The sequence below is a fragment of the Bombina bombina genome, chromosome 1 (assembly GCF_027579735.1).
Source record: "Bombina bombina isolate aBomBom1 chromosome 1, aBomBom1.pri, whole genome shotgun sequence".
In the NCBI taxonomy this organism is placed as follows: domain Eukaryota; kingdom Metazoa; phylum Chordata; class Amphibia; order Anura; family Bombinatoridae; genus Bombina; species Bombina bombina.
This window is the reverse complement of record NC_069499.1, coordinates 1,354,322,330-1,354,335,394: the sequence shown is the minus strand read 5'-3', so window position 1 is coordinate 1,354,335,394 and position 13,065 is coordinate 1,354,322,330. Positions and strand designations below refer to the sequence as shown.

At 42.4% G+C, this 13,065-nt stretch overlaps 1 non-coding gene across 1 annotated transcript; it reads left to right on the top strand.

Annotated features, from left to right (window-relative positions):
* Positions 1–6,892: 6,892 nt before the first annotated feature.
* On the top strand, positions 6,893–7,003 carry LOC128646354 (U5 spliceosomal RNA). Its single transcript, XR_008400296.1, has one exon. It is a non-coding gene; the product is annotated as a U5 spliceosomal RNA (small nuclear RNA).
* Positions 7,004–13,065: the final 6,062 nt, after the last annotated feature.

The window sequence follows — 13,065 nt, the reverse complement described above, 5'->3', positions numbered from 1 at the left end:
GACGAAGAAGATACCTGCCCCCGCAGGTGAGGTAGAGGGTCTAATGAAACCCTTATTTAGGTTTTCATCCAGGTAGTCCTTCAGGTGTTTAAGCTCCGGTTGGGATAATGGGAAGATTCGTCCGTATGGTATGGTTGCTTTGGGCAGCAGTTCTATGGGGCAGTCATACTGCCTGTGGGGTGGTAAGGCTTCGGCCTCCTTCTTATCAAAGACGTCAGCAAAGTCTTTGTAACACTGGGGAACAACAGTTTCTGTAATGTGCATGAGTGTATGTGGTTGTGAAGACGTACACTTCCTTTTACAGAAATGAGAACCAAAAGATATCTCCCCTGCTCCCCAACAGATGGTAGGTTCATGTAATTTCAAACAGTTAAAGCCTAATATAACAGGGAAAAGGGGTGTCTGTATGACCTCGAATGCTATGCGCTCAGTATGCCCTGAAGGGAAGGTGATCTTTATGGGGGAAGTGGCATGTGTGATAGGACCTGATTTCATAGATGAGCCATCGACTAATCGGATAGATAGTGAAGTAATCTTTTTTATTAGAGGTATATTTAGTGAACAAACATAGTAGTGATCAATGAAATTCCCTGTAGCTCCTGAGTCAATCATGGCCACCGTATGTGCTTGGTGTCGACCCCACTGTAGGGAAACAGAGAAACAGAAGTGAGAGGTTTCATTAAGTTCAGTTACATGACCAACAGAGTTCGTGTGTGACTTACCCTTCTTTTGCTTTAGAAGAGAGGGGCAGTCCTTAACTGTATGGTCGGTACAAGCGCAGTACATACAAAGGTTGTGTAACTTGCGCCAAGCTTTCTCCTCAGGTTTCAAAGGTCCTTTCACAAATGCAATATCCATAGGTTCCTCGGTAGATCGAGGTGTAGAAGTAGGAGTGCTATATCTTTTTGCTGGGTAATCGGTGCCACCCTTTTCGGATTTTCATTCCCTTAGGCGTCTGTCTATGGAGATACACAAGGAGATGAGAGTCTCCAGGTTACTAGGCATGGATATTCGGGCCAGTTCATCCTTAATACTGTAAGAGAGGCCAAGTCAAAATTGGTTCTTTAGTGCATGCTCATTCCATAGGGTGTCAGGGGCCCATCTCTTGTATTCGGCAATGTAGTCCTCAACGGGACGTCTACCCTGTCTGAGTGAGCGTATAGCAGTTCCCGCTGTCGTTTGTTTGTCGTGATCTTGGTATAGAACAGACATCGCTGAAAAGCAATAATCTGGAGAATTCAGAATTGGGTTGTTTGTTTCATAGAAAGAATTCGTCCATGTTCTTGCCTCTCCAGTGAGGTATGATATGACCGTTAGCACCCTGATGCGGTCTTTTGGGAAGGTTCTGGGCTTAAGCTGGAAATACAGCGTACATGAGTTTTGGAAATCACGGTAGCGTGATCTATCGCCCGAGAATCTCTCAGGGGTGCATATTTGTGGATCAGGGGTGTCACTTGTGACAGTCTTGGACACCAATTGTTCATTTATAAACTTGCGTAGCTGCTCATTTTCAGTCTTTATTTCCCGTAGACCCTGCAGCATTAGGTCCATGTTTTGGGAGAGAGCCCCCACTCTGGATGACAACTCACTCAAGTCCATGGCAATAGGCTGGGATGCAAATTTTCAGGCTAAGTATTATGTAAGGATATGTTAGGCTTCTGAGCTAGTATCTAGAATGATGTAAGCATGCAGCCTAGTTCCCGCTCAGTCTCACACCAAACCTGTGACTCTAGGTGTAATCAGAGTAAAGTTTCTGCTCATAGACTGAGGGGACTGATAGCAGTCAGAAAAAGAGGAGGCACTTAGAATGAGCAGGATGTTACAGAGATTATGCTATGTGATTCATAGCCTGAGTGTAGGTGCAAGAATGGTAAGAAGTGTGCCAGTGATCTGCAATAAGTGAAGTAGTGGTGCAGTGGAGTTGTACAGAATAGATGTGCTTTTTACTTGGCAAAGTCCGGTCTCTGTTAATAAATAACAAACTCTCTGTCTTTAATATGCAACTCCAGAATTGTTTGCCCCTTTTGAATTATCTTTCAACAAAGGATAGTCCGGTATTAGCTGGTTAATATCAATAACCTTTTACATATGTGATGCTCCAGTATTACTTGCCCTTTGAATTAAGTGTAATCGGTTCGTTCTAAGGATTAATGCTTCTGTTGAATAAGGCCTGTGAGTGTTACCTTATAGCAGCGTTACTTCCCCTGAGCTCAGGATGTCTGCTGTGGGCTCACAGAGTTAGGTAGATGGGCTGCAAGACAGGCGTATATATTAAGCTTACAGCTTGATGTCCGGCGGTGAGAGGAGCAGTTCCGGAGGCTGAATGGAGAGACACAGATGATCTGCGTCGGCGGCGTCTGTAGTGCTCGCAGGCAGTGCAGGGAATCATCTGTGTCTGAGAACGGAATCCTTTGGCAGCATGTCAGCGTGACGTAGTATACTCCAGCTGTCTGTTGCGAGACAATGTTGCGCTTTGTGGGGATTACAGATCTGAAGGAAATATTGTATCAGGCAGTGTAGAAGTCAGTCCACAACAGGATAAAGCGCAGAGTACAGGTTGTTTAGCTAGAATCTCCAGCTGTAGAAAGGCTAAGTTGTGGCGTCTTCAGTGTAGGATCATCTTTGAACACAAAATACTTAGCCCTGAAACAGGAACAGGAGGAGCCTTAAATAGACTATCAGGAGAACCTTAAAGGGGTAGGTATGGAACCTGACATTATAATTGATCGATTGACAACCCTTTGTCAAGCCTTGCCTTTGGGCTGTCTTTTCACTGGGCACTCAGAGTGGGAGAATTAGACCCACTTCGAGGAACAAGCCTGGTTGGCCTCTTGGCCTCTCATGTACGGAACGATGAGTCAGCCATACTTGTTTTCCTGCCTAGATTGAAGACCGACCTGGAAGGCAGAGGTACTTTGATCTCATTACCTGCCCACACTGGCTCCACTTGTTGCCCAATTAGACTAATTGGGACCTATATGGATGTGTGTCCGGAGAGTCCCGTACAATTTCTAGTTCACACCGATGGTTCCCTGTTGACTAGATTTCAGTTCTGGAAAGCCCTGAACTGGGCAGTGGCTAGAGTAGGCCTTGACACTAGGGTCATCGCTCCTCACTCATTTAGGGTTGAAGCAGCTATCACCGCAGCAGGGTTGGGTTGGTCTGCTGAACATATTAGATCATTGGGGCGGTGGAGGTCACAAAGGTACCTGTTGTACATTAGGCAATTGACTGAATAAGTGTTTTGTTTTGCCTAGAGATGTTCCCTTGTTAATTGTTTCTTTGCAGGACCGAGAGAGGGTCCATTGAGAGTGTGGATTACAGGTCACTCTTACATCCATTGGGCAGAACTGAGAGCGATTGCGAGACCAGATGGACGCCAGTTGGGATTCCCTTACTCTAGGGTTACTGTTAGATGGTTGGGCCGCAGGGGTTTGACTTGGGCAGGTCTTCCTGAGTTACTGCAGGGAGCTATGCATCGGTGGGAGAAACCTCATGTTCTGATCATTCACACCAGGGGGAAATGATATGGGGCACCTGCTGTGCAAACAGCTCAGTGTGGTGATTCAATCAGACCTGTGCACTTTTCATACTTGCGTCCACAATGCTAGGATAGGATGGTCCAATATCATCCCTAGGATAGAGTGGAGCCTTAGGCAGTCCCACAGGGTGGTCTTTCAGGTCCGTAAAAAGCTAAATAGGGAAATGAGAATTTTCTTGTCCCAGATAGGAGGTTTTGTTGTGAAACAAGAGAACATCACAACTGCTGAGAGGAGGCTCTACAGTTGGGATGGGGTGCACCTCACTGAGAGGGGCATTTACCTGTTCCTATGTAATTTGAGGCATGCTATATTTATGAGGGGGGCTACAAGAGCTGTGCCTGTTTGGCTTTCTCTTGTGGCTGTTGGCCCGCCATCAGAGGTAGAGTGACGGCTAAACTCCCTAAGCCCTCCTGCGTGCAGCTAAGCTCCACTTGTGTCGACATTCACGGGTGTGACCCATCTCCCTAGCAGAGGATTGCTTACTCTCCTAGCTAGATTGCTGCCACCTGGTGTAGGTTTGCATGGTTACTTTCAGCCAGTACTCATGTTTCATAATAAACGTGACCCACGGGTCTTTTCCCACACACTTTGTCTTGTGTTTATGTATAAGTTATAAGTTATTGTTATTATTTAGTCAGTTCTATGACTGTTATGTTATAATACAGCAAGCCAGGAGGATAGGGCATTTAATTACTTAACACAGTGGAGGGCAGAATAGCCCGTAACAAACAAAGAATTAAGGCCCTTAGGAGTGTGCTAGCTGTGAAGTGGCAACAATGTTGCATTAGTGTGGGTGGGGATTTGGCTTACCTATAAGAAGTCAGGTTACAGGCCCCAGACCCTCTTTCCATACCATCTTCACAGCTTCCCTCCCTCTCTCCCTTGAATCTGGTAAGGTGGCAATCTTTAGGTTGGACATCACTATGGTGTTTAGCAGGGGTTTGAGGCCTGATGAGAGCTACGCAGCTTGTTTCCTTAAGTCCAAGGACAATAGTTTTGACTCCCCATGTTCCACTTGTGTCAGCATTCACGGGCGAGGCCCATCTTCCTAGCAGGGGATTGCTTACTCTCCTAACTAGATTGCCGCTACCTGGTGTAGGTTTGCGTGGTTGCTTTCAGCCTATTCTCATGTTTCATAATAAATGTGACCCACAGGTCTTTTCCTACATACTGTGTCTTGTGTTTATTTATAAGTTATAAGTTATTGTTATTGTTCAGTCAGTTCTATGACTGTTATGTTATAATACAGCAGACAGGAGGATAGGGCATTTAATTACTTATGTTATGTGCACTAACCTAGTATTGTTATGTGTACTAACCTAGTATTGTAATGTGCACTAAACTAGTATTGTAATGTGCACTAAACCTATTCTAAAACTAAACTACAAATAGCCCTTAAAAGGGCAATTTCTTTTTTAAGATACGATGAGTCCACGGATTTCATCCTTACTTGTGGGATATTCACCTCCTGGTCAGCAGGAGGTGGCAAAGAGCACCTACAGCAGAGCTGTATAAATAGCTCCTCCCTTCCCTCCCACTACAGTCATTCTCTTTGCCTGAGTTAGTTAGATAGCGCTGCGGAATCTGTTGACGCTCTACAAATAACCGATAATAATAGGAGATGGCAAAGTGAGGTGTTAGTATGGATTCTTCAATCAAGAGTTTATTATTTTTATAGTAGTGCCAAAGAGTGCTACTTTGTTCTAGGGTGTAGCCTAGTCCAGAGCAGTCTATACAGTAGAGCATTTGGTGGCTTTAAAGCAATGGGAACTTGTGGGACATAATTCTCACTGCGCCTCCCATACTGATGCTGCCCTGCTTGTAAAGTCTGAGGGAAGAATACAACTCAGTACTTTTTTATTTCCACATGACAATGTGAGGAGAAAATTAGGACCTCACAAGCCGGGTGGGATGCCTTTGCTGTCGGGTAAGTGCTGTCTTTATTTCTGGGGGTGAAGCATCTCAGAAAAAGACCTTGGCACTTTGTTATTTTTCTATACCTCTTGGAAATACATGGTAGTTTCTCCTAGCTTATTAGGAGGCATCTAAGGATACTGAGGTTTACATGAGTCTCATATGTAGTATTGAGACAGACCGGGAGCTTTGATATCGAGCTCTAATGTATCATGCTCACAGTAGCGCTGTTTGTTGTGCATTGGACGCAGTATGTTGGAGGAAATATTGCGCCTGTTGGTCACAATTATGTGTTTTGTTAGAGCCTATATTGTGTGTTTTATACTTGTCTCCCGGTGCCTATATCTAAAGCAGGGTGACCGGGAGATTGCATAGAGATCAGTTATCACACGACTTCTCTGGGTAAAGTAGATGTTTAACAAGTAACAGCAGTATACAATTTTTTCTTTACTCCCGGCACCTATACTTAAACAATGGCGACCGGGAGTTGGTTTATGTAACACCCACGAGGGGCGGGGCTTGTCGAATGGCGCTAGTATGTGCGCTCTGCTTTTGAGCCTTCGGTCTATGCTGCAGCTGCGGCGTCGGGCTATCTCTGATGACAGCCAGGTTGTAGGCAGCAGGTTTTTTACTCAGTGACATAAACAATATTTTACAAGGGCGTTGTTAACTTTTCTAACTGAAAGGTGTTAAAAGACGAAACAAGTCTAACAGCCGACAGGGAGGCTTATTTTATTGCGCATACAAAATGTTATATTAACAAATAAGTTGGCCGACAGGGAGATTTATGATTATGCATGAAATGTGTTTTACATGTCACCACTCCCTACGGCTTAAAGAGGCATCCGACAGGGAGAATTCCTTGAAGAGGTTATATGACTTGTTCACTGTTCCCTACAGCTGGTATTACATTGCGAGCTGACTAAGGGGGGTTTGTTTATTTTTCATACATGTCCATGAGAGTGGTTCTCCTGACAGCTTCATTTTGTTCAAATTAGGAGACCGGGAGATTTTACTTAATGCGCCCACGATGGGCGGAGCTATGGTTCGCACCTTTGTTTGCGTGCCTTTTTGTACGATATTCTAGGATTGACTCCAGATGCCTTCTCTGCTGTATTATAGCATATAGTTGAGAGGCTTTGCGCTCTTTATGTGTGAATGTTTTTCAGTGAGCTGGATATTGTTCTCTGCTACGTTAGGCATTTAGCAGAGAAGCTTCAAAGACATGCAGTATGTAAGGGGGGTTATAACTAATCCGGATGCATGTTGTCTGTCAGTGTCCCATCCAATTACAAACTGTTTCCTATAGGTTAAGTTGAAGTCTGGGTGTTCTGTGTTATACGCCATATATAACAGCACATTTTAATTTTTGATGCAAAAGCATGGTGATGGTGTTCCTTTACTTATTGCTTTATGTGCCATTTCAAGTCACAGTACTACTCTGTTTCTCTTCAGATTGAATAAATCTTTTGCCTTTTCTAAAGATTTCCGTGGAAAGAAACAACCTTGAGTATTTGATACATTCCAGCAGTTTGAGTATTTCAGCTTTGTGTTTAAAGTGGAATATGTACACACATAAATTAATGTTACGTTTAAAAGTGACACTAACGTTTTTTTGTGTCAAATTTTCATTAAAATATTGCACTTCCTTATTGTTTTTTATGCACCTTCTCCCTTTTAAGCGTTTGCCATTTGGGAGTATGTTGGTAATACTTATTTTTATGCCACAAACCTATAGTGTTCGAGTATTTGTTCGAGCACTATCCTGATGTAATCTGTCCTAGCACATCCAGGGTGAAGGTCCACATTCCTTATATTTAAGGAGGGTTTTCCCATAACCACCTTAGTTAAGGGGACTGGGCAGACTTTACCTTGGGTGAAAGGAGTAGTTTCCAACATAGATCAGTGATCCACTTTTTTCCTTAGGGAAGAGTTGAGTTTTTCAAAGGTTATATAGACCAACGGTGTACTCAATACCTTTAAATCCGTCATTAGTGCGGCAGTATTTTGATGTGATGCGTTGTCTGATACTATTAAGTCAGAAACTCCCTTGGATTAGGTCAGGATAGAGGTCCTCTGTCCCAGCTATCTGAGCTTTAGGGTTAGAGCCTTGATACTCATAGGTATGCTCTAAGTTTGATTTTTTAACAATTCCACTACAAGAGGGTCTTGTTGGATCCTGGCTTAATGGGGATTTTTTGATCATCTGGTTGAAGTTCCTAAAAAGGAGGGAAAATTCAGATCTATCTTAGGCCTCTATAGTCTAAACTTGTTTTTCAGAGTTCCATCTTACAAGATGGAATCTATTCGTTCCATTCTTCCATTAATCCAGGAGGGTCATTTTATGATGACAGTGGATCTAAAGGATGCATATCTTCATGTTCCTATCCACAGAGATCATCACAAATTTCTACGGTTTGTCTTTCTGGACAAACGTTTTTAGTTTGGGACTCTTCCTTTCGGTCTGACCACGGCACCCAGAATTTTCATAAGGGTTATGGGGCCGCTACTGGCGGTTCTAAAACCGCGGGGCATTGCGGCGGCACCTCTGTCCTACAGTGGTCTAGTGGTAGACTTTGCTGCTTTTAGAGCTGAAGGTTGAGAGTTCAAATCCAGCTGTGGCTAGGTGCTCCACACAACGGGTCTTCTTTCGCTGGTGGGTTACAATTAACATCATATAAGCCATGATTGGCAAGCTACTGAATTTGCCTATATTCTAATACAGGCGTTATCTTATCAACTAGCAAGGTCCCATACCAACGTTGTACTATCCCTCCGGGGAATGCACAGGTGGATACATCTAGAAGAGAGTTTGTTAATTCCTCAGACAGGGGTACCCTTCCTGGGAAATCTAATAGACTCTATATCCATTACTTTATTTCTGACGGATGTCAGAAGGTCAAGGATTCTGAATACATGTTGAGTCCTTTGGTACACTCCTCGGCCGTCAATTGTCCATTCCATGGAGATACTCGTATTGATGGTGGTGGCTATGGTCATCATACCGTTTGCTAGATAGCTAAGCAGGCTCAGACAGTGGAATGCAGATTATACAGGTTTGTCTCCTCAAATAAATAGGATCAGGAGACAAATTACTCTCTTCAATGGTGGTTGTCTCTGGATCATCTATACCAGGGGACATGCTTTTGCTGTCCTTTAGGGGTGGTTATGTCAACAGATATTAATCTTTTATGAGGGGAAGCAGTCTGGAGCTTCTTAAGGGCTCAGGGAGAATGGACTCAGATAGAGTCTCTCCTTTCCATAAACTTTCTAGCGCTGAGGACGATCTTCAATGCGCTTAGAGCCTGGACTCAGTCACCTTCGTCCCAAGTCATCAGATTCCAGGCGGACAATAACGACGGTGGTTTACATCAATCATCAGGAAGGAGCAAGGAGTTCCTTAGCGATGACCGTAGTGGCCAAGATAATTCAGTGGGCAGAGGCCCGGTCTTGACATCTGTCGGTGATCCACATCTCAGGGGTGGACAACTGGGAGGTGGATTTTCTGAGCAGGTAGACTTTTCTTTCAGGAGAGTGGGATTTCCATCCGGAAATTCTCTTCAACCTAATTCTCAGATAGGGTCGGCCGGAGTTGGATCTCTTGGCATTTCTTCAGCTAGCCAAGCTTCCGAGATACCGGTCCAGGGACTCCAGGCCGAGCTGATGGATGCTTTGGCAGTTCCTTGGTCTTTCAGCCTATCTATTTATCTATCTATTGGGTACTTATAGAGTGCAAACTAATCACCCGTGAGGGTCTCAAGGTGCTAATGAGGGTCTCAAGCCTAACATATATATTCTCCCCGTTTGCGTTACTTTTCCAGGTTATTGCTTGAATCTAACAGGAGAGGGCATCAGTGATCCTCCTTGATCCGGAGTGTCCTTGCAGGATTTGGTATACCGCTCTGGTGGACATGTCTTCTTTGCCACCTTGGAGGCTTCCATTGAGGACGGACCTTTTCATTCAGGGTCCTTTCAGTTGCCCGAATCTAGTTTCTCTACAGCTGACTGTTTGGAGATTGAGCACTTGGTCCTGTCCAAGCAAGGGTTTTCTATTTAGGTTATAACTACCTTTATTCAGGCGCGTAAGTCTAGTAATATTTATCGTAAGATATGGCACAAATATCTTCTTTGGTGTGAATCCAAGGGCTACTCCTGGAGTAGTGTTAGAATTCACAGGATTTTGTCTTTTCTCCAAGAAAGGATTGGAGAAGGGGTTATCAGTAAGTTCCCTAAAGGGTCAGATCTCTGCCTTATCTATTTTGTTAGACTAGCGTCTGCCAGATGTACCAGATATTCTATCCTTTTGTCAGGCTTTGATTAGAATCAGGCCTGTGTTTAAATCCGTTTTGTATATGAGACTGCTGGTCAGCAGCCTCCTGAAGGAATTACGAGTCATTCCACTAGGGCTGTTGCTTCCTCATGGGCATTCAAAAATGATGCTTCTGTTGAACAGATTTGCAAGGCTGCAACTTGGTTCTCTCTTCACATTTTTTCTAATTTTACTAACTTGATGCCTTTGTTTCGGCTGAGGCTATTTTTTGGGAGAAAGGTTCTTCAAGCAGTGGTGCCTTCTGTTTAGGTCCCTGTCTTGTCCCTCCCTTTTCATCCGTGTACTATAGCTTTGGTATTGTATCCCACAAGTAAGGATGAAATCTGTGGACTCATTGTATCTTAAAAAAGCAAAGAAAATGTATGCTTACCTGATAAATTTATTTATTTTTGGATACGATGAGTCCACGGCCCGCCCTGTTCTATGGGACAGGTTATTATTATTATTTTTTGTTAAACTTCAGACACCTCTGCTCCTTGGCTTTTCCCTTCTCTTCCTAACTTCGGTCGAATGACTGGAGTGGGAGGGAAGGGAGGAGCTATTTATACAGCTCTGCTGTGGTGCTCTTTGCCGCCTCCTGCTGACCAGGAGGTGAATATCCCACAAGTAAGGTTGAAATCCGTGGACTCATCGTATCCAAAAAGAAATAAATTTATCAGGTAAGCATAAATTTTCTTTATGTAGGGCACCTCTAACCCCCCCCCCCCCCCAAAAAAAAACTATTTTAAAAAAGTGCCCTGAAAAGGGCATTTGGATGGGCATTGCACCATAAAGGGGCATTAAGCTCTTTTGCTGCCCAGAGGGGGGGGGGGGGAATCCCTAGTCTAAAAAAAGAAAAACAACCAAAAGAAAAAGCCTAACACTAAACCCCAAGATGGTACTCACCAATGATTAATCCAGACAGTGATGCTCCATCTTCATCACCAGTAAATATTTACAGTAAATACATAGTATAACACTTTTTTAAACATGCTTGAATGCAAATGGCTCCAATGCACTTATATATATGTCTATATATGTGTACATGTATGTGTTTATATGTGTGTATATGTCTGTAAATACATAAATATAAATATAAATACATATGTACACACATCTATATACAGTCATGGCCAAAAATATTGGCACCCCTGCATTTTGTCAGATAATGCACCACTTCGCCCACAAAATTGTTGTAATTACAAATGTTTAGTTATTCTCATGTTTATAACTTTTGTTTGTATTGGAATGACACAAAAAAGTGGAGAAAAAAAAAAGCCAAAATTGACGCAAAAATTAACTGAAATCAATTCCTGTAACCATCAATGAGTTTCTTGCACCTCTCTACTGGAATTTTGGACCACTCTTCTTTCGCCAACTGCTCTAGGTCTCTCAGATTGGAAGGGTTCCTTTTCCCAACTGCTGTTTTGAGATCTCTCCACAGGTGCTCTATGGGATTAAGATCTGGACTCATTGCTGGTCAGTTCAGTACTCTCTAGCGCTTTGTCTTAAACAATTTCTGGGTGCTTTTTGACGTGTGCTTTGGGTCTTTGCCCTGCTGTAAGACCCATGACCTCTGACACTGGGCCCTACATTGCACCATATAATTATTTGGTAGTCTTCAGATTTTATAATGCCATGCACACAGTCAATTCCAGTGCCTGAAGCAGCAAAGCAACCCCAAAACATCAGTGAACCTCCACCATGTTTGACTGTAGGGACTGTATTCTTTTCTTTAAAAGCCTCATTTATTTTTCTGAAAATAGTAGAATGAGGGGCTTTACCAAAAAGCTGTAATTTTGTTTCGTCTGTCCACAGCACATTCTCCAAAAAAGGATTTTGGCTTTCTCGGGTAAATTTTGGCAAACTCCAATTTGTCTTTTTTATGTTTTTGTGTCAGCAGTGGGGTCCATCTGGGTCTCCTACCATAGTGTCCTTTTTTATTCAGATAGTGATGTATAGTGCTAGCTGACACATTTCTACCCTGTGCCTGAAGGTCAGTTTGAATTTGTCTGGAAGTTGATTGAGGTTCTTTATCCACCATTCGAACAATCCTTTGCTGTAATCTTTGATAACATTTTCTCTTTCGTCCACATCCAGGGAGATTAGCTACAGTGCCATGGGCTGTAAACTTCTTGACAATGTTGCACACAGTGGACACAGGAACATTAAGATCTCTGGAGATGGACCTTGAGATTGTCCATGCTTTTCCACAATTTTTGTTCTCAAATTCTCAGACAATTCTTTGTGGCACACAGAGACACACAACAGAAAGGTTGAGTCAATTTTTCACCATTTTTAACTGGTCCGGTGTAATTTCTATATTGTCAGCACATGTTAATTGATGCAGGTGAGTTTAATTACAAATTACAGGAGCATCACAAACTTGGAATGCAATTATTTCTTAAAATTTAAAAAAAAAGTGACAATAATTTGGTCCAGCCCATTTTTGGAGTTTTGCATGGAATGATTTGGCTTTTTCTCCACTTTTTTTGTGTCATACCTATACAAAGTGATGCGTTATCTGATAGAAATGCAGGGGTGCCAATATTTTTGCTTTAATTGTGTGTGTGTGTGTGTGTATATATATATATATATATATATATATATATATATAATATATATATATATATACACACAAATATTAAGACATGTTTATATATGTATCGCTATGTTAAACCACTTTGCATGCCTTTTTTTTCTAACACCAGAGACCTCATATCTTTGATCCATTATAACTTTTTTATGCAATATTTTTTAAAATCATTTTTATTAGATAGTGTTATTATGAGAGTAACTGTACTTTTTAATGTAATTTTGATGTGTTTTGAAACACTTTTTTGACTGGTGTAACATTTTAACCAGAGATCTGAAGTCACAGTTATCATTCTAGTGTAAATCGCGAATGCGCTCACATGTTTCCATTTACTTTGAACTTGTAATACACTTGTAATCTGGCCCATAGTGTTGCAACCTGTACTAACGTAGGGTTGCAGTCTACACTAACATAGTATTGTAATCTGCCCTAACCTAGTACAGTCTGCACTAACCTAGTATTTCTGTCTGCACTATATGTTATTGATATATGCAGTTACCATGCATTAGGTTCTTCAAACACTTTCTTAAGGGCTACTTAAAATCAGCATATATATGTATATTGACATTGTAATGCCACTGTGTGATGGTCATATTTCCTATAAAGGGCCAGATTACAGGTGGAGTGGTATTTACCGCTTCCGATATAGCACTGAATGTGTTAGAAGTAATGTTTTAACATGTTTTGGGCTGCGCAGATATTAT